Below are 20,245 nucleotides of genomic sequence, written 5' to 3'. Positions count from 1 at the left end.
CTAACGCATTTGATTTTGACTTCATTCCTGGTGCACCTTCCATTTCTAAAGAATTAGCTGTCTTCAGTAACCCTGCATCTCTGCACAATCTGTGAGAAGGTGGACAATATCATACCCTTTTCTACCACATCTCCATCATCTAGAATGCACACACCGTTTGGCCATTTGGAGTTTCACAGGGGATCAAGCCAGCAATGGAGCTCCTTGTTGCTTTTTTGGCTGTCTTGATGGTCGCTGCCTTGGCAGTCGGACTGCCCGATTACGATCCTGGAAAGAACTCGGCTACAAGACCATCGTTGGACCACTGCCACCGCAAATACTCCTGCTACCACATCGACGGTGGGAAAGACAGAGGCAGGACTTGGAGGCAGTCCCACCAAGGTTCCCACCATGCGGATTACAATCTGCTTTTCCTGGCGGGACAGCGCCATTGGCAAGTGGGTGAAAAGGCACAAAAAGAGGTGAAAACTCACCTTTTTTTCGGGGTCCCACTTCGGAATCTGTGTCGGACACTGTTATCCAGGTCCCTCCTGTGCTGCTGCCATCAGATCGCAATGATCTGCAACCCCATTGTTGTTGAATGCAAAGGTAGGCTTCACCGTTTCTTCTCCTATATAGTGCATTGTAACAGTTTGTTACATTTAACATGCAATAAAACATAAAGTACACATGTCCACATATACATTATGACACATACACATTATACTGCCATCACGGTGACACAGCAGTGAGACTGCCAAACTCAGAATCAGGCCCTTTATTCAGTTTCACCTCCCTCTAACCCCAGTTATGGTCCTCCAATAGCATCCTTCAGTCATCATCGTCAAAGGTTGTTGTAAGACGGGATTCTCAAAATTGTAAAAGCTCACTAGATGTATTTTGGGAAAAAGCATGATCAATAAGTACTGAATACAACCCAGAGATGGTACCCCCCAAAAATGTTACAAGTATATACGTACAACTGGAGTGGTGAGAATGTCAATATGCGCAGCCTCTTCCCTAAATGCAAATGTGGTGCCCCCGCTAGTTGCATGTACCACTATCTTTACATGTTTGGGAGGTTATGCTGGTGCTGCAGGTCTAAGAATATTTAAAATTCCCTGTCCTTGATTGAGTTGGTCATGTGGTGTATATCACAACCCTTCCACACAGTCCAACCAACTTTTTCAAGATCCTATCCTGACTTTTGTGTCATACCACAGAGACACTTTCTCATACAGGTATTCCGATAGTCCTAACTGGGCCTGCGCTGGGCACTCTGCTTCTTGAGAAAAGCATATAATGGGATTGGCGTCAGTAGGTCACTTAACGGGTATAGAGTATCACATCGACAAATTGTCTTTTGTGCCTAAAATCCTAAAAGATGATGCTCTTTGGGTGGCTCTCAGAAAGTCTTTATGATGTAAACTGAAGGAGCGAGCTAGTGGGAGATCCAGTAGCATTCCACGTGAGGCAGTCGTGGGCCCCCATTTTCATAGCCATGTAAAGTTTGAAGCCTTTAACTGGGGCATTCCCCACCACCCCCAATTAAAAAACTGGATGTTCCTGCCTATCTGCCACAGAAGGGTCTTCACAATAATTAGAGACAGCATTCTGAAAACAAAGTTAAACCTAGGAACTATGCTCATTTTCACCACCCACACCCTCCCCCATAAAGAGAGTTGTAAATGCTCCCACCTCTTAATATTCACCGTTGTCTTCCCTATCAATGAAGAGATATTGTCATGCATCATTTTCACCTGGCCTCTATTACCATAGATTACCCGGTAGTTCAAGTGTCAGCTTTTCCATTGATATGCCAAATTGCTCAGGGAAGCTGGTGTTGTGGGGCTTGTTAAGGATTAGACTTCACATTTGGGCCAGTCGATATGGTACCCTGAGAACCCCAAGAAGAGATCAATCAAGGCCACCAGCTTTGTGGGTGTGATAGTGTTAAGGGAACATCCTCAGCATAGGAGAATACTTCGTGCTCTCCCACTGCCATTCTTACACCGGTGATCTCCCCCTCCTGGCAAAGCGCTATAACCAGAGGCTAGAGGGTATACCTGCTGCATACCACGTGAGATCAGGAACCGGGAAGAAGTGAAGCCCTGGGAATTAACCACCATTGCTAGGTCCTGAGACATACTTTGTACCTACTTCAAGAAATCGGGCCCAAACCCATTTGAACCATAGTATGGAGAAGCTACCCCCATTCCACTCTGTCAAATACTTTTTGGCGTCCAGTGAGAGGAGTACTTTCTCACCCACCTAGTTCTTGCCCTGCCAAATAATATTGGATATGAGCCTGAGACGTTGGTGGAAGTACAACTCGGGAAAAAGTCCACCTGGCTAGTATGTACCAAGGTTATGATACATTTCTGTGAGTCACCAAGATTGTTACCAAGATCTTGCATCCACATTGATAAGGGAGATTGACCTGTAATTGGCAGATCACAGGTAGTCTCTTTCTGGTTTGGGAATATGAACAATCCTTGCCTTATTGAAGTCTGGGGGAAGATGGCCAGTGTTGAGCTCCTCATGGTTGGATTTACACAGAAGAGAAGCGACCAAGAGTTTGGTGATTTTATAAAAGTTCACTGGGAATCCATCCTCTCTCAGTAGTTTCCCAGTTTTCAGATTGTCAATCGCTTGTAACACCTCAGTGATCTCAGACACCAAAAGGGCTGACTGCTCCTCAGAGAGACTCGGGGGACTCCAGATTAGCCATAAAGCTGTCTTCCTCCTTCCGTTCCACAGGAAGCTCTGACCGATACAATAATTTATAGAAATTGTAAAACTCCTAAATACTTTCACAGAGGTGGGCCAGAATATCCACCAGCTTATTAAGGATAGCAAGGGTGATTGTGCTCTGTTCCATCTGTTTCAGCTTGGCAGCCAATAAGCACCCAGTCTATTCTCCTCTCCTGTAATGCCTCTGTCATGGGAGAAACAGAGCTTTTCCAGCCTTTAATGTGTACTTCCCATTCTGGGTATTTTTGACCTTCATCAATTCCCTACTGGAATTCCAGGGTGGGAAGGCATACATTCTCCGAGGTAAGATTACCACAAGTTCTAGAGACTGTTGTGCACTGAGCACTCATGTTTTGGATATCCTTAAAGCTCTCATCAGCTCTCCCCACAAACACGCTTTCCCTTCACCCACAGTTTCGATGTGGGTTGACCCGAACCTACATTCTTGTCCAGAAAAAACTGGTCCAGGGAGAGCAATTGTTGCTGGGCCTTAGGGTTAGTATAGTGAGGTGTATTAAGGGGCCATGAACCAGGATGATGGGAGACCATAGCAAGATCCAGCATGAGAGCCACCATGACATCATCAATTACATCACTGCATTTAGATATGCAATGTGTTATACAGAGTGAGTTCTCGTCATACACTCACAAGAAATTAATTAAGATCACATTTTATGCCGAAAGACAAAATAACTAGAACTTTGCAAAAGTTTGCTTCTCTGTAGTTTGTGAAAATAATGCAAAATTAGGTTAAACAATTCTTATGGTATTTTTCATAACCATTGAATGCAAAAGCATATCTTGCATTCAAAAGTCAGATGAGATACCAACAATGGTAATGATTCAAGTAATGTTTTGCTCCCACGAGACAATTTTTGTGTAACTTGTCTGCTTCAGAACAAAATTGTGTAAAATTCTGCAGCAACGTAATTCAAAGAATTTCGTTCTTTTCTCCAGCATGATGAAAATTTCGCAAAGGCTATAGGTAACCCAACACTCTCTAAAGGTAATACTGGAGAGAAGCGTTCAGTTACTGGACTGTGGATGAAGAAGCTTGTACTTGTATAACCTTTGCTTGTTACAAATGAGATGCATGAATATATAAATGTATTCAGAAGAGTGTCTTTTCTTAGTTTGGTGTAAAAACCGTTCAGTAGTTCTTGAGATATTTGCATTACAAATATTGCCTGGCTCTCAGTGGCTATTTTAGGAGCTATCTAGATGAAGGACCTTATTACGAGTTTGGCGGTCCCGTGGACCACTGTATTAGCGTTGGCGGTCTTAGCACGGTGAGCTCGGCAGTCCGACTGCCATATTATGAGTTAGGTGGATTGGCTTTGCGAAGACTGCCGCTGGACCGCAGAGCCTGCCAGCAGACCACCGACCGCTGGGTTCACAATCAGGGGAAGGCAAGAATCATAGTACAGTACAGGGCAGTTACACCGCCATGCATATTACGAGTTGCCTGTTCCACAAGCAGACCGCGGCGGTCCTTCCGGCTGCTTCAGGGTGGCGGTGATGAAGGATTTGGGGTGTGTGCTTACCCCTTTCTTCTTCTTCCTTGCAGATTCCAACTTGGATCCCTTTTCACAGCAGGATCTTTGCCCTGAGGATTACGAGCCTGTTTGGAGCGATCTTCAGGTAAGCCATTTTTTGAACCATATACCCATTGCCAGGACTGCCCACATATAGCCTGTACCGCAGTAATGGGCATATGATATTTTTCCACATATATCATGCATATGTGTGCATCCGACACATATAGTCGAAATACACACATAGGCATCAATATATTTGTGAAAAAAAATCACATATGCTGCAAGATCCCCACCTGCACACTACTGGCCCTGTGGTCAACTCGTAAAACAGCAGTCTTTGGACCACCAGTGCTGTGGGCTGGTGGCAGCGGTGGACGTGGTCCTATAGTGGTTGGACCAGCAAACTCGTAATAAGGCTCTAAGGACTCGGCCCACCATCTCCGAAATGGCGGTCCACTGGACTGCCAAACTTGTATAAAGGCCCTAAGAATTTACATATGCTTTGCGGATAATTAAAAAAAAGTCACAGCCTAGCAGCAACTGAACATTTTTGTTGGGGTACCCGCTACAGGATGCTAGGCAACAAAGTCTATGTCCTGAAAAAAGTGGCAGATGTGCACAAAGGGGTTAATTAGGTGTTTCTGACTCTGAGAAGGAATCGTTTTGTCCTTTACAAGGAGAGACTGCCCAAAAGGTAAAACATAATGGCTCCTCTGTACTTGCAGGGTTGCAGATGTAAATGTGCAGCCACAGAAACACAAAACACAGTTAGATCAATTTGAAAAATTAGATATTACAGTTAGCACCTATGGACCCCACGGCTGACTCGGAGCTTGGCCTAGTGCCCAGAATCCTAGGTCCAAGGTCAAAGACAGTGTGCAACATGGTGTAAGGTATGCACAATCATATCACTGCACAGAATGGGTTGGTTGAACTGGACTTTAGGGTTGCAGAATGAAGTCAACCGTTACAGCACACGGCGAAGTTGGGCATGTGGGAGGTAGTGTTCAGGGCCTGGTCATTAACCAAGTCCTGGCGGCAATATCTGTTGTGCATGGCCAAAGACCAAGCTTACTGAGGGCTGGTTTATTGATGGATTTGACTGTCTGGCCATATGCCATGCCTTGCAGCTACATTTTCCTGTGCCAGGCCAAGGTCTCCTGCACTGAGGATTTGTCCTTTGGGAGGTTGGGCATACGGCCTAACCAAAGGCTGCACCTTGATACCAGCGCCTGCTGTGCATTGTCAAACGTTGTGCGCAGTAGAGGTTTGTTGTAAAGGAAGAGAATGTAGTATGTCGTCAAAAAAATACAAAGAACCACAGTTACACCCAGGGTCTGGCCCGGGGAGGGAACTAGAGGCGTTAGGGCACTAGAGAACGGTCAGCCTCCAACCAAAGCTATGAACCACAGAAAGGACCGTCCCTAGTTGTGTCTAAGAGATGCCCAATTTAGTGGGGGCAAATCACAAAAATTGACGGACTGGCATCACACACCACCAGGTGTCATGCTTCATCATCTGCCAGTCCTCGCCCTCTAAAAACCGCGTTTGATAGAGGGCGGGCATACACCTGAAGACAGGGATGCACTTCTAAACTAAGTGGGGGCCCAAACAAAAAAAGGAGTGAGTGAATTTAAAAACCATCCTAGTATACCTGAACAATTTTTATTCTATGGGGTTACTATGTGGGATTAAAATATATAAGTGCGGTGAGTGGGGACCTTATCATCCCGTCGCCGCTGTGAATCAGTGATTGTTAATAGGGGGTCAACATGTTTCTGCCTGTATTGTCCACTTGGGTACGTGGCATTCGTCAGGACCTTAAATATTGGGCTCCAATCTTACCACTGGGGGCGTCAAAAAAATACACACACAACCACTAACAAATCCTTATATGTGGTGAGTTATGGTTCTGCACTTTAACATTTATTTGAAACAATATCTAAAGTACACTGAAAAAGCACAATCAAAGTGAAGTTAAGGATACAAAAGAAATCTGAAAAAACAAAAAAATTGTCCAGTCATGGTTTAACATACAAACCACCACTAATGGCATGCATTACACTCTCATGACCTCCTACATGCCCTCAATGATAACATCTCTAATGATACTCATGGTGACATCTCAAATTACATAATTGATGACATTTGTAATGAGATCACACATGACTTCCATCAATGGCGTTGCTATTGTGAACAGTGCTGACTTCACAGAATGGTACCACTATAAGATGAGTACATATATGGCAAACACATTTTTCTGCAACCCTTTGAGAGTTGTATCCTCTAATATCACCCATAAGTATTACCTTCTGTGGAAGCTTCATACCCACTGTGCATATTCAGGGACTTGCCACCAACAGACGGGTGAATGGGTGCAGGACCTGGCCATAGGCTCTGTAGTCAACTCCTGGGCACAAAGGTATTGTGCAGCAGTGATTGTTTTCACAAAATATGGATGTAGTATATCAGAAAAATCCAGAAATGCTCTGGAAAAAACGTGTTTCCTTCTGCTCATAAAACACCTTAATGTATGTCAAAAAAACTGTGACCATTCATTGTAAAACCACAGTTAAAGTGCAGTGATGGCTCTGAAATGATACTGTCACAGTGATCTTAGGTAGTCTCAGCTAGGCTGGGACTACTGTGGCATCATAACATTTTGTTATGACATGTGAAAATTCCAACGAGTGGAGGAGCCAGATGACAGTTATTACTGTTGACTGCACCTGGCTTGAGGAGTGGGGTCTTTCTACCTCTGACAGGGAAAGTGGTGTCTTTGATGATGGACACTGGTTCCCTCTACTCTATAATACCCAAGTGGTTATAGGATGCAACGTGGCAAGGGTGGGAACTTATCCCTTCTGATATAGTATTGAAGGGTTATCAAGGGATCGACATTGGAGTTCTGGGGTTTGCTATGGCATCCATTAACCCCTTGGCTGCGGCAGGAATTCCGCCGCAGCGCTGGGGAGGGTTTGGGGGCACTACGGTGGCGCCGTGCTCATGACGGAGCCACTCCGTCATGAGTCACGGTTGAGCTGTGCTCATGACGGAGTGGTTCCGTCATGACTCCGCCCACGGTGCTAATCGCCCGCACAGGTGGGGAATTAGCGCCGCGTGGGCGGAGCGGCCAACAACGGCCGCAGCATGACGGAACCACTCCGTCATGAGCACACGGCACCCGTGGCTCATGACGGAGTGGTTCCGTCATGAGCAGGGAAGGGGTTAAATATCCCTGAAGACATGCAAAGGAAAAAGTATGCATTTATTTTCTCAGCCCCTGGCAGCTTTACCAACAGACATAATCACCCAAATAAGCAGGAGCTTTTCTTGTTCTGACTTCTCGCCCTTCTTTTTGTGTGTTTTCTGGGAGACAACCACTTTAATTCACCTTATTCTTATTATTTATCTGTGGTTTATCAACTTCCTTGTCATCCATCATTAACCATGTCATACTTCCATCATCAGTATCAATATTTTTAGGCCCATTTCCCCTGTGCCCTTCCACTGATACAAGGCCGCTTCTCTTAAATTCCAGGTTTGGCCATTGTCCAACCTGACCCAATTACATCCCACCATACATACTCAATATGGGCCTCTAAATTTGGACAAACCCTTTCCTTCTCCTCCCAGGTTGACTTTCACCCAATCACCCACATGAATGAACTTTCTTTGACTCCTTTCTCTGCCAGCAGTCATATGTAATTAGCATGTACCACTGGTGTTCAAATGCAGAAAGCTGTAAAAGAGATGCTATAGTCATATTGCACCACTATACACATGGGAACTAGTAAAAGTCCATTCTAGATGATGAGGGGTGATGAGGGACGGGCGTCCTGGCACTAAAATAATTCCATCGTGGATGCATGAGAAAAGAGGGAGATATGAGAGCTGGCAGAGAAAGGAGTCAAGGGAAGTTCATTCAGGTTGTTGATTGGGAGAAATTCAAGCAGGTTGCTACTGTGAGGTGACCCCTTCCATTAAGTTCTCTAAATGCACTCTGTAATACACTCACACCACAGCACTTGAGCTTAATGCAAGCCATTATCAGTGCCTAATTTTTTAAAATAATTAAAAAAGGGACACAACTGCTACAAGTAACCTTCCAGGCGATTAGATGGCTAATTTATAATATAATATAATTATTCTGTGAATATGCCCTAGTATAGTATATTGCCCTCTGTCAAGCGCAGGTATGAACCAATTTACCAATTCTGAGACGAAGGAAAATACAATTTATGATTCACACATTTCTCCCACATTTACCTGGGAAACGTCTTTATTGAGTATGAAACTGTCACATTTTTATTTGTTGCTGTTTTGAGCTTTTGCCAGACGTGTACACTCAAAAAAATTCACACTGTTATTTTTATCAGCTATATTGTCCGCCAACAGATGAAAAAGCATAATTGCCGAAATCAGTAACATTGTAGTGAGAGCAAAAGCACAAAGTGTAAAAACTATGAAAGCAGACAACATATTCTACTATGCATGTTTAAGGATTCCTACATACATTACTCATTACTGTGTAATTTCATTACTGTTTTCAATTGATTTACTATCTAATTTTATTACTGTTTTCAGACTGCAGAACATAGTGGAGGTAAAAAACTACCATAATTTGTACAGTGATAAAAAGAAACAGAATGTAATTGGGATATGCTATATACATGTGTGAAGATTGCTTTTCATAATATTTTAGCCTATGGTATTTTTGAAAATAATTTTGTAATTTAAAAAAAAAATATATGTGACACAGATGTTAATAATACACTGCCCGTTATTATATATGAGTTTTGGACTATTTGGTTTTTAGTACGCTTTGGTCCAATACTAGTACAAGAGGGAGTTAGTTTGTTGGGTGGCTCAGCTCAGTGAGACACTATTCTGCTGTTTTGCATAGCTTCAAAGTACCGATCTCTCTGATGGAGATGACTGTGACCATAGTTCCTCTTGTAACAGGGTCAGGCAACATTTTCATTTTTCTCAATTCTCTCCTTAATATTCTCTTGCTTCCTTCTCTGACTTTGTGAAAGCTCTCGATCAGATAATGATGGTACCTCTCATGTTGGCTTCATGCACATCCCAGATGCTATTCTCTGGGAAGCTACCTATGTTAACGTTCATAAACCCTCCTCTTTTAAATTCAGGTTCTATTATTAAATCTGGTTGAGCTAAGAGTCCCCTCTCCATGGTCAAGTGATTGGCTATCACATTTCACACCAACTTTAAGTCCATCCATTGGGGTTAATGATCATACAAGAAGTCTTGGATACTAATCGGCACATCTGAAATCTGTGAACCAGTAGTCAGGTCTGGATCTATGCCCAACTTTTTTATTGTGAAATGGCTGTTGTCCCATCCTCATTCTCCATACATCAATAAGGCCTAAATTGGATATTATTTAGGCATCTCTTCATTTTAGATGATTGAGCATGCACGCTGTTCATTAACATAAAATTGTTCATTAAAATAATAAAGTCTCCCCCTACACTATAGGAGCCTTAAGTTCCAAGAGTCTGTTAAACTTCTGCAGAGGTTCTGGGTCATTGACGTTTGGATAGAAATATCTGACACTGTTCTAACCTTAATTCTACACTCGCTTAATTAATTGACACCTCCACTTCTCATCCACTTCTGACCTTAATACCTGGTTTTATGAGTTTCTCCTGATCATGGTTGCTACGCGCTTGATAATACATGTTTGGAATGTGCAAATTACTGACTGAATCCATCTCTGACTGTGGAACAAAGCTCTGCATTCCTGCTCTGTCAGGTGTGTCTTTTGAAGTAATTATTAGTTTGGAGCAGGATTCCCTAACACATTCCATGATGGTACTCTCTTTCTCGATTGCATACCATTGACATACTAGTATACAAAGCTAAATGAAGTTCTATCCATTTTCATTTCTGCATAGCTGTCTTCCTTCAATGCCCAACATTAAACAGGTGGTGAGGACTGTACTTTTTTTCCCTTTTTTCACACACATGTCCCACCCAGTGAAATACCTTCTTAGGGGACCCTCCAGACTTACTTTGGATTCTTGAGCCGTTTCAGTGCTCCTCTCTCCTCCCTGACTCTAGCCTATCTCTCATGTGTTGTCTAAGCATCTATACCTTAACTTTCCTTCAGCATTCTTCAGAGGTGCTGCCTGGCTCTACTTCTTTAAATTCCCAGTGGTTTCCTTTTCACTTTTAGAAGAGTGTATTCTGTTGTTTCACATGACGTATAATGTAGCTGGGAACTGTAGCCGCATCTTTACTCCCAGACTGTGCAACTCAGCCATGTTTTTCCCAGGAGTCCACTACCTATACTCGGTTACCTGACACAGTTGAGACCATATCGAACAATGGAAATCCTTAAAAGTAAAGGCTTTATTCTTTGCTGCCATTGATAGCATTGCTTCCTTAACCATGAAGGCATGGAATCTCTTCAATATTTTCCTGTTTTTAACTGTTTGGGTCAAATACAAATGGATCCTTGTGTACCCTTTGAATCGCTTGCTCCAAGTCCAAATTCCTTGTGCTGTTCCAACAAATAGTCCTTCTCAAATGAGACTTATGACAAACATCTTTATATTAATGCCTGCTGTCCATTCCTGGACATTTATTACTATGATATCGTTCTTCTTAGCCTGTTTTTCAAGTTTCTCGGTTGTTTTTCAAGTTATTTTTTCCTGGGTTCTTAAAAGAGCTATTTCCCATGAGTTATTTTCTAATTCTAACAATGCTTTTGTCAATGTCTCGTCCAATGTTGTTGAACATGTTAGCTCACCAATTGACTGGTGTCAAAAGTCTTTCTTCTTATCTTTGGAGATTGCAAACCTATTTTTGATTTTACTCGAGATCTTCCTCAACGTCAATTCCAGGCCCCTTTCTCCCTGTTCCAAGGATGATTGTAGTAATAGCACTCTAACATGTGACTTCTATTAGACTGAAGCGACAGCTGTTTTGCAGCTAGGATATTTTTTTATGTTAAGTCATGCAACAGGGTCGAAAATGTATTGTCATCCCTTCTAATCTTTTTCTGCCAAGACTTAATCGCGATTAGCTAATCAGAGGTCTTTGTGAGCTATTGTATCGCCCTAATTCTCTTACTAGGAGATAGGCTAGATGATGTGCCACCATTTCCAAAGGATTCATAGGGACAAAATTCAGTTGTGGGAAAAAGGTCTATGCTCTCTGAATCTTGTCTCTCATCTGCTCCCGCCATGGTACCGATATCAATAGAAATCACCCTGTTGTGCTGTACTCCCTGCTGGTACTCTAGTATTCTGTGTAGTATTCGATACAGAGATCTTATTATCCTCTGTTTAACAGTGAAACCCCTAAGAAATGACCTGAAAGAAGGTATAGATTTCACTGGCAAATGTTTTTTGAATTGATGCAAAGTCTTAAACTATGTCCATTTTTTTGTAAAGGAGTTTGCTTTCTTTCAATGCCAAATTCTACCTCACATTCTCTGTCTCAGCTAGTACTGATTGCTACATTTATGTGAGGCCTTATGTGAGAACCTTCTTTCACTTAGCTTTGTGGGCAGTCTTACAACAATAAGGACTGTCAGTTACTATTTGCTCTGGGTGCTGTGTATTAGGGGCCAGGTCTTATGTTTGCAGTTTCTGTTGGGCTAGAAGTCAGTGCTTCAACATGTGTGAGTAGAGCCAGGGGGCTTGAGGGTCTTCACTTTCCTCAGTAATGATCCGTGATTGCCATTGTTGTTGTGGGCTTGCTAGTATTGCCACTCCCTACATTTCCGGGTAGGTGATTGTTGCAGCAGTTCTCCAATTCTCATGGATGGCTTCAGCTATTTGCACCCAGATTCCAGAGACAGCTGCCTCACAGTGAAAATGCATAGCAGAACTTTTTCAAGTTGGTACTATTAAAGACAAATATGCTCAATGACAATATCATAATGTTTGGTACAAGTTAGCCAGTAGGTTGGCTCATAAATCTGCTGATGTGTGCTGGAGTCTGTAGTAAAAAGCGCTGGCTCTAAAGGAGTAAGCCGACAGTTACAGCAGCATCTCAGCCAGCCTCCATGTTCTCACACAAGTTTTCTTTGACATGCAATGCAAGAAGTGCGGCACCCTCAATGCAGGTGATTATCGGATGTTTGTGAAAGCTCCAACTCTGTATGAGCTCTGGGAAGACATATCTAAGGTATTATCTGAGGTGATAAGTCAAGAGTTTGAGGTATGCCTTACCACAATATCATGATCTTATACTTATAATGGTAAGTAGAACAATTTCGTAAAAAATATCTTTGTTACTAATATCGTCAAAAAATAGACAAAATATTGTTTTTTAATGTAAATATAGTTTAAAATAGTAAATCCGAAATATTGTAAGATATCATTATAATTTAATGTGAGTATATTCTCCTAATAATCCTAAAAAATACTTATATAAATGTATAAGCACATATGTTTATACATATTTTTATATGTATATATTTATATACATATACATATAGTGTACCATAATTAATACTAATATTTATTGTACCTTATATAAATGTTTTGATATTTTATGTGGTTTGCTGTGAATATATATATATATATATATATATATATATATATATATATATATATATATATATATAATAACTTTGTTTTACATGATACACATTTTTTATATTTTAAATATGTAAATATTATAATGAATATTGTAATACGTAATAATTCATACAAAATATCATTCCAATTAATATAATGTAAAATAAACATTGTTTTTGTTATATATATAAACATACATATATGCTTATATATACATATAAAATTGCATTTAAATGCATATATATCTATATTTATGCATATCCATATAGTGTTACATAATTAATGCAAATATTTATTTTACATTCTATAAGTTTTTGGATATTTTTAATGTATTACTATGAATGACGAAACTTCACGAAATCTTTCCAACAAAGTCCTCCAGTGATTCTTGTTGAACATGAAAAGTTTTTGGGGGAGTTGTGAAGCAGGGGCTGAGAAACATTGGGTTGAAAAAAGTGTGCGTTTGCAATGTTAATTCCCATAGGAACCTGTCAACACGACTATAGCCCAAACCACTGAATATCCGTGAATATCGGTGGAAATATAAAACACTAAATATCTATATCTATATGGACACCCTCGCTGATCACAGCCACAGACTCATGTACCTACTCACATATCCACTCAGACACTAATGCACCCACTCACAGACTCACTCAGAGACCTATGTGTTTACTCACAAAAGCATTCAGAGGCTTATGCACCCACTCACAGATGCACTCAGAGACTCATGCACCCACCTCACATACATAGTCAAAGACTTATACACCCAATCACAGACCCACTGAGAGACTCATATACACACTCACAGACCCACTCAGACACTCATGCACCCACTCACAGACCCACAGAAAGACATATGCTTCCACTCACACACCCACTCAGAGATTGATGCACCCACTCACAGACCCAATCACAGACTCATGCACCCAGTCACAGACCCACTCAGACACTGACTCCCAGACCACTGAGAAACTTATGCTTTTACTGACAAACACGCAGATTGACAGACCCACTCAAACACTTATACTCCCACTGATAGATTCAGACACAGACTCAGGTACCCATTCACACACCCACTCAGACACTCATACACACACTCACATAACCCAGTCAGAGACTTATACACCCACTCACAAACTCAAAGACTCATGGGCCCATGCATATACCCACTCAGAGACTTATGCACCCACTTATAGACTCATGCAGATAGTCACAGACCCAGTCAGAGACATACGTCCACTCACATATCTACTCAAAGACTCATGCACTGACTCACTAACCCACATAAAAAACGCATGCAATCAGTCATATACCCACTAAGAGACTCATGCACCCACTCTCATACCCACTCAGAGACTTATGCTCCTAGTCACAGGTTGGGGTGGGTGGAATTTGCGTGCACTACACAAAGCTCCGCGAAAAGGTAAAAAATCTCTGTGAGCATGCAGAGTTCCGCGAATATGCAGAATTGCTTGTTCCTCCCGTTCGCAATGCTTTTTTCCTGTTCACGAACGTTGTTTGCATGCTCGGTGGGAAATATCTCGCAAACACGCACTTTGATAGCGCGAACAAGCCAAATATTCCGTGAAGCCGCGGATCGTGGAATTTTTGGCAATTCCGCATTCTCCGCAGAACGCAAAATTACCCAAATTCCGCAGATTCCACAAGCGGAACGGAATTTACCGCCCAGGCCTAGTCACAGGCCCACTCAGGAGCTCCCACTGAGAGATTTGCCCTGAGACTTATACACTCTGTCAGAGACCCAGTGAAAGACTCACATACTCAAACGCTTTTGCACCCACTCATAGATCCAGTCACAATCCGATATATCTACTCACATACCCACTCAGACAGTCATACACCCATTCACATTCCAATTCAGACACTCATATCCCTACTCACATACCCACTCAGTCACTTTTGAACCCAGACAGAGACTCACTGAGAAACTTATCTACCTACTCACATATGCACTCAAAGACTAATACACCCATTCACAGACCTACTCAAAAACTCATGTGCCCACTCACATATACACTTAAAGACTCATACATACACTCACATATCACCTCAGACACTCATACACCCACTCACTTACCCACTCAGACAGTGTTGCATCCTCTCATAGACTTAGTAAGAGACCCATGTGCCTACTCATATATCCACTTAAAGACTCATACACCCAGTGAGAGACTCACTCAGAGACTCATGCGCCCACTTGCATGCCCACTCAGAGACTTATTCACCCTCTCATATATCCATACAGAGACTCATTCACTCACTCATACACCCACTCAGACAGTGATGCTCCCACTGACATACTCACTCAGAGACCTATGCACCCAGTTACAGACACACTCAGAGACTATTACAGCCACTCACAGATCCACTCAAACACTCATGCACCCATTCACACACCCACTCACAGACTTATGCAACCACTGACAGACTCAGTCAAAGAATCATACACACACTCAGACACATATGAACCCAGTCATAGTTAGGAAATAGAATTTAATAAACCATAGATATTGACTGAAAAAGCCAAAGGTTACAAAGACGTTATAGTTAAGAAGAAGAATTTTAACTTAGATATTCCCTGGAAAAAAATGGTTGCAGGGACATTATAGTTAGGCTGACATTTCACTCATACACAACCAGAAAAATTCAGCAGTTATAGTTACCTGAGCTCATTTTTAACTCAATCCCCCGCAATGCACTGATCATGACCTCACATATTACATCACTCATGACATGGTGACATCACTCATGACATCTCAAATAACATCATTGATGATATCACTGATGACATCATCCACAGAAACACTGACACACCCACTGATGCCCCCACAAAACATGGCAAACACCTACTCCTACACAATCACTAACAAATGTATTCACAGAACCCATACAAACACTCACACATCTCACCACTCATCCATACAGCCAGTAACACATCAACTCACCCATAGAGCCACTAATGGAACCACTAACTCAGATATACAGCCACTCATGCACCTACTCACTTACCAATACAGCTACTCACATATCCAGTCATAGAGACATAGACACACTTACACACCCACTCATACACCCATATGCCACAGTAAATGAATTAACTATATGCCTACTCACACACCTACTCACTCACCCATACAGTCACTCACATAGCCTCTAACTCACCAATACAATTATTCACACAGCCACTCAGTTACTTATACATGTACTGATACACATACTGTAGGAAGCTGGCTCTGTATAAACTATACCAAAATGAGATATAATGTGCACAAAGTCCAGGGAGTCCCCAGAGGTATAGCAGAGCCTAAATTAGGTAAGTAATAACAGCTCTATTTGTGGTAGTGTGGGTGGGCAGTTAGGCTTATCCAGGGTGTGTGTTAAGCCTTTGTTGTATGTACTTAATCAAGGACTGATGACACACACTCAGAGACAGAATCCAGACCATTTAGGTAAGTATAAAAAAGGTATACTTATGTTTTATTTTAGAACCAAGCAGGACTTGGCACATGTAAGTAAAATATACTCTCAAATGCAAGACTGTTGAAGGAAATGAAGTTGTGATTGAAGTTGCAATCGTTACAGGTTTGTAGATGCTTTGAAAACACAGTAATTACTTTCAGATTACTTTTTAGTTACTTTTGCTTTACTTTTAATACAGGGGTGGTATGACTAGATACTACACTTTAGGATCTCACAATACAAGGTAAGTAAGACTGTTTATACATTTGCAGTTAAGTTCTCTTTTCTCCATATAAACATCAGTTCAACACAGAACATTTTAGGCTCAAAATCTCTTAACATGGGTAACTATGTGAGAAAATGTTAGTGGTTTCTTGGGTAAGTACACGATTTATGAGTGAGAGTATTGGGGGTTAGGACCAAGGTTCCCCAAGGTCTAGATGGGCACTTGAGTTGCACCACCAGTGACACTGGGCGGACGGGTGCATGGTGCAAAAAGGACTGCGGGGACCCTGTGCGTTTCAATAGAGACCTTCATTTTTGAGAAGTTGCTGCACACTCGGACAGGAAGACTTTCTGAAGGCAACCACCGGCTGAAGAGGTAAGTTGGGTTCTTGGGGATGCCTGGAAACCGTTGGTTGGGCCACCTGGTATAGGGTTATCTTACCAGCTCCGGTCGCATTTGGGGTGGCCCTTCAGGTTGAGGCATCATCTTAAAGCTTGAGCAAGGTCGGAGATCACCAGGTCCCAGGTCAAGATCGTTTGGGAGACCTCCTTGTGGTGTTGGGCCACTCAAACTTGGGCTGTGTGTCGTTGGGCGCAGAGTGTTGCAAATCGAGGAGTTGCCGCAATCTGGATTCTAGAGCTGAGTATTTGCTCGAGCAAATCCAGGGCTCACGGGGGACAGAGTCTTTAAGATGGTTGCAGGGCAGGTCCTTCGGGCTCTGGGGGTTGCTGGATGCTGGACTTGCCGGGGTTCTTGCTGTAGGCAGGTCGTAGATGGGACAGGACAGTAGGACTGTGCCAAAGCAGTTTTTGTCCTCTTCTTTTTCCTGGGTCAGCACGGCTCTTCGGTCCTTCTTCTAGCTTCATAAAATCTACTTTCAGGGTTCAGGGCTGCCCACTAAATATTGTATTTAGGGGGCATTTTAGGGGTCTTGAGGTAGTAGCCAATGGGCTCACCCCACGCACATGGGGGAGTGGACACAATCCCTAATCCTGATTGGAGAGTGCCTGCCATCTGCAAAATGGCGGGCACTGAATAGTGAGCTTCACCGTGCCTCCCCAACCTGAGGCGTGGGGTTGGCAGAGGTAGGCACATTTTCTGGGCTGTTCAAATTTTTCCTGCCTGTCTTCCTACTGTAAAGGGGATGAGACAGGAAGGGGGCCTGCTCCTGATAGCAGGAGAGGCTGGGGGTCATGGTGCAAAGGTGGCAAGGTCTTTGAAGCTTCCCTGGCACAGATGGCCTTTCCTGACCAGGGGGAGATGTGAACACCTCCGCCAGGGAAATGCTTTGTTTATGGGCCCAGGGAGCGAAGGCTCCCAGTCCCCAGGTCCAGAAACTGGTCTCATGGTGGCAGGCTGGTGTTTACCAGTCAAAGAACCCGCCAGAGGCTGGTTGTTTTTCAAGGGGCATCTCTAAGATGCCCTCAGAGTGCATTGTATAATAAACACCACACTGACATCAGTGTGGGTTTATTATGCTGAGACGTTTGCTATCAAACTTCCCAGAATTCAGTAAAGCCATTTTGGTGCTGCAGAGTTCGTAAAGACACATCCCAGACCATATACTCTTTATGGCTTTACTGCACTTACAATGTCTAAGAATGGACTTAGACACTGTATCGTGCAACTGTACCCTCACCAATGGTACAGTGCACCCAGGTAGAGGGGTGACTTACCTATACCATAGGCAGTGGGTTGCAGGCATGGCACACAGGTATGTGTGCCATATTTACTCTTCACTTTTCTTTGCACCAAAACAGGCAGCCATTTAATGGCAGTGTGTGTGTGTTAAGATACAGGACCTGTAAAGGTGACACAATGTGTGCTGCAGCCCTTTGAGGCCTTCCCTGGTCACAGTCCCTTTGGTAGCCGTGGTACCTTTTACAAGGGACTTGCATGTGGCCAGAGAGGTGCCAATTGTGGAGACATATGCACAGTTTTGGGAAGGAACACAGGCCCTGGGAACCTGATTGGCAGGGACCCAGGGCACATCAAGTCAAAGTGCATTAGAAATCTGGCAAAAAGTGGGGGCTTGTTACTGCAACAGAAACCAACTTTCTTACACGTACTCACTCACCTATAGACTGACTCAGAGAACCACATACTCTCCCATACAACCTCTCTCACACTCACTTATTCAACCACCCAAACACCCATTTGCACACACAACAGCCACTCATAAACACACCAACTCACCCATACATCCCATTGATGCACTGATACAGCCACTCATGTACCCTGTCACTCGCTCATACAGACACTTATGTATCCGCTCAAGCACCCATTCAGCCACTCATGCACCCTCTGATCCACCATTTATAACCACTGATATACCAACTCAGTCAACTATACAGATACTCACATAGCCACTCACTTACTCATACGCACACTGACTCACTCATTTGCTTGCCTCTGCAAAAACTCACATACCCACTATCTCATGTATACAGCCTTTTATATACACTGTCACTTTCTATACACTATATACACACCCACTCACTTACCCATAAAGGCACTTCCACAGCGAGTTACCTTAGTATAAATGTTTAACACTCAGTAACTTTTAGAAAACACTCACAATCACTGGATGATGTAATCAGTGATGTCATTTGAGATTTCACCAGTAGTGTCATATGGGATGCCATCAGTGATGTCACTGACCATGTCATGAGTGATGCAAATATGTGAGGTCATAAGCAGTGTATTGTGGGGGCGTGAGTTATAGTTGGCTCATGTAACTATAATGTCCCTGTAACCCTTGGTTTTTCAGTGAATACATACAGATGGTGCGTCACCAGGAAACGAAGATCGCACACTAAGAACTGTATTTAATGCCACTTAAACAGATGACAGATGTGTTTCAGCATGCAACCTTTGTTAATGTCAAAGCGACCGGTGCCTTTTGTTTTCGCATATATAAAGAAATCAATGCACCAACCCCCAAAAAGCCATGAAATCAAACATACATAATGGACAATAATTATGGGACCTCCAAATCAGTTTCTGTGGTGGCCATCTTAACATTGCAAAATGCAATTGCCTAACCAATAACATCATACATAAACACATATTTACATCATGGTGTACCATCATATTTACATTAAAAAATTAATGCATCATAGCGTGTACCTAGAGTCAAAACTATGACTTATTTCCACATGATTTTAGGTGCATAATGCATGATAATAAGCATTGTCCTTAAAATGCAATGCCCTAAATGACAATATGTGTGAACACGTTATCCTGCATTGTAGTGCATCCCTGTTTTTGTGTGACATCAGTATGTTTTACTATAGCGCCCTGAATGGGCTCCTGCGACTCCCACCAACTGTTCTGTTCATAAGGTCTCAACAATGGCAATCCCGTTTCTTTGAAATATATACTAGAAAGCAACATGTTTAGCAAATCATCATAATTGGCATGGATTGAATATTCTATGTACAGGGAGTGAGGCCGGATGTATTCAAGGGCAAGTCCTGGACATTGCGCTATCCTGGCCACATGTTAGACTGGTCACCTTCTCATGTGTTCTATGTATGAAAAATTCAAATTGATAGTAGCCTGCCCTGAATGGGCTTCTTCCACTCAGGCCAAGTCCCCCACAAATAATGTGTCTGTCCTGGCAATCTTTCCACAATCAGTAATCCAAAAACAAACTGATAAATAAACTATAAGAATTGCCATAAATTTATAAATACAGAGTGCAG

The 20,245-nt window shown here is 42.6% G+C and overlaps 1 protein-coding gene across 2 annotated transcripts in view; it reads left to right on the top strand.

The window, feature by feature from the left end:
- Positions 1-20,245, top strand: part of INSC (INSC spindle orientation adaptor protein) — a 1,274,962-nt gene that overhangs the window by 171,926 nt on the left and 1,082,791 nt on the right. For both annotated transcript variants that reach the window (XM_085648109.1, XM_085648108.1), the window contains exon 2: positions 4,301-4,374. The gene's annotated coding sequence lies outside the window, so the exon portion shown is untranslated. The remainder of the gene's footprint in view (positions 1-4,300; positions 4,375-20,245) is intronic.

The sequence above is a fragment of the Triturus cristatus genome, chromosome 3_2, assembly GCF_964204655.1.
Source record: "Triturus cristatus chromosome 3_2, aTriCri1.1, whole genome shotgun sequence".
NCBI classification, from domain to species: domain Eukaryota; kingdom Metazoa; phylum Chordata; class Amphibia; order Caudata; family Salamandridae; genus Triturus; species Triturus cristatus.
This window is presented reverse-complemented; position numbering and strand designations above follow the sequence as displayed.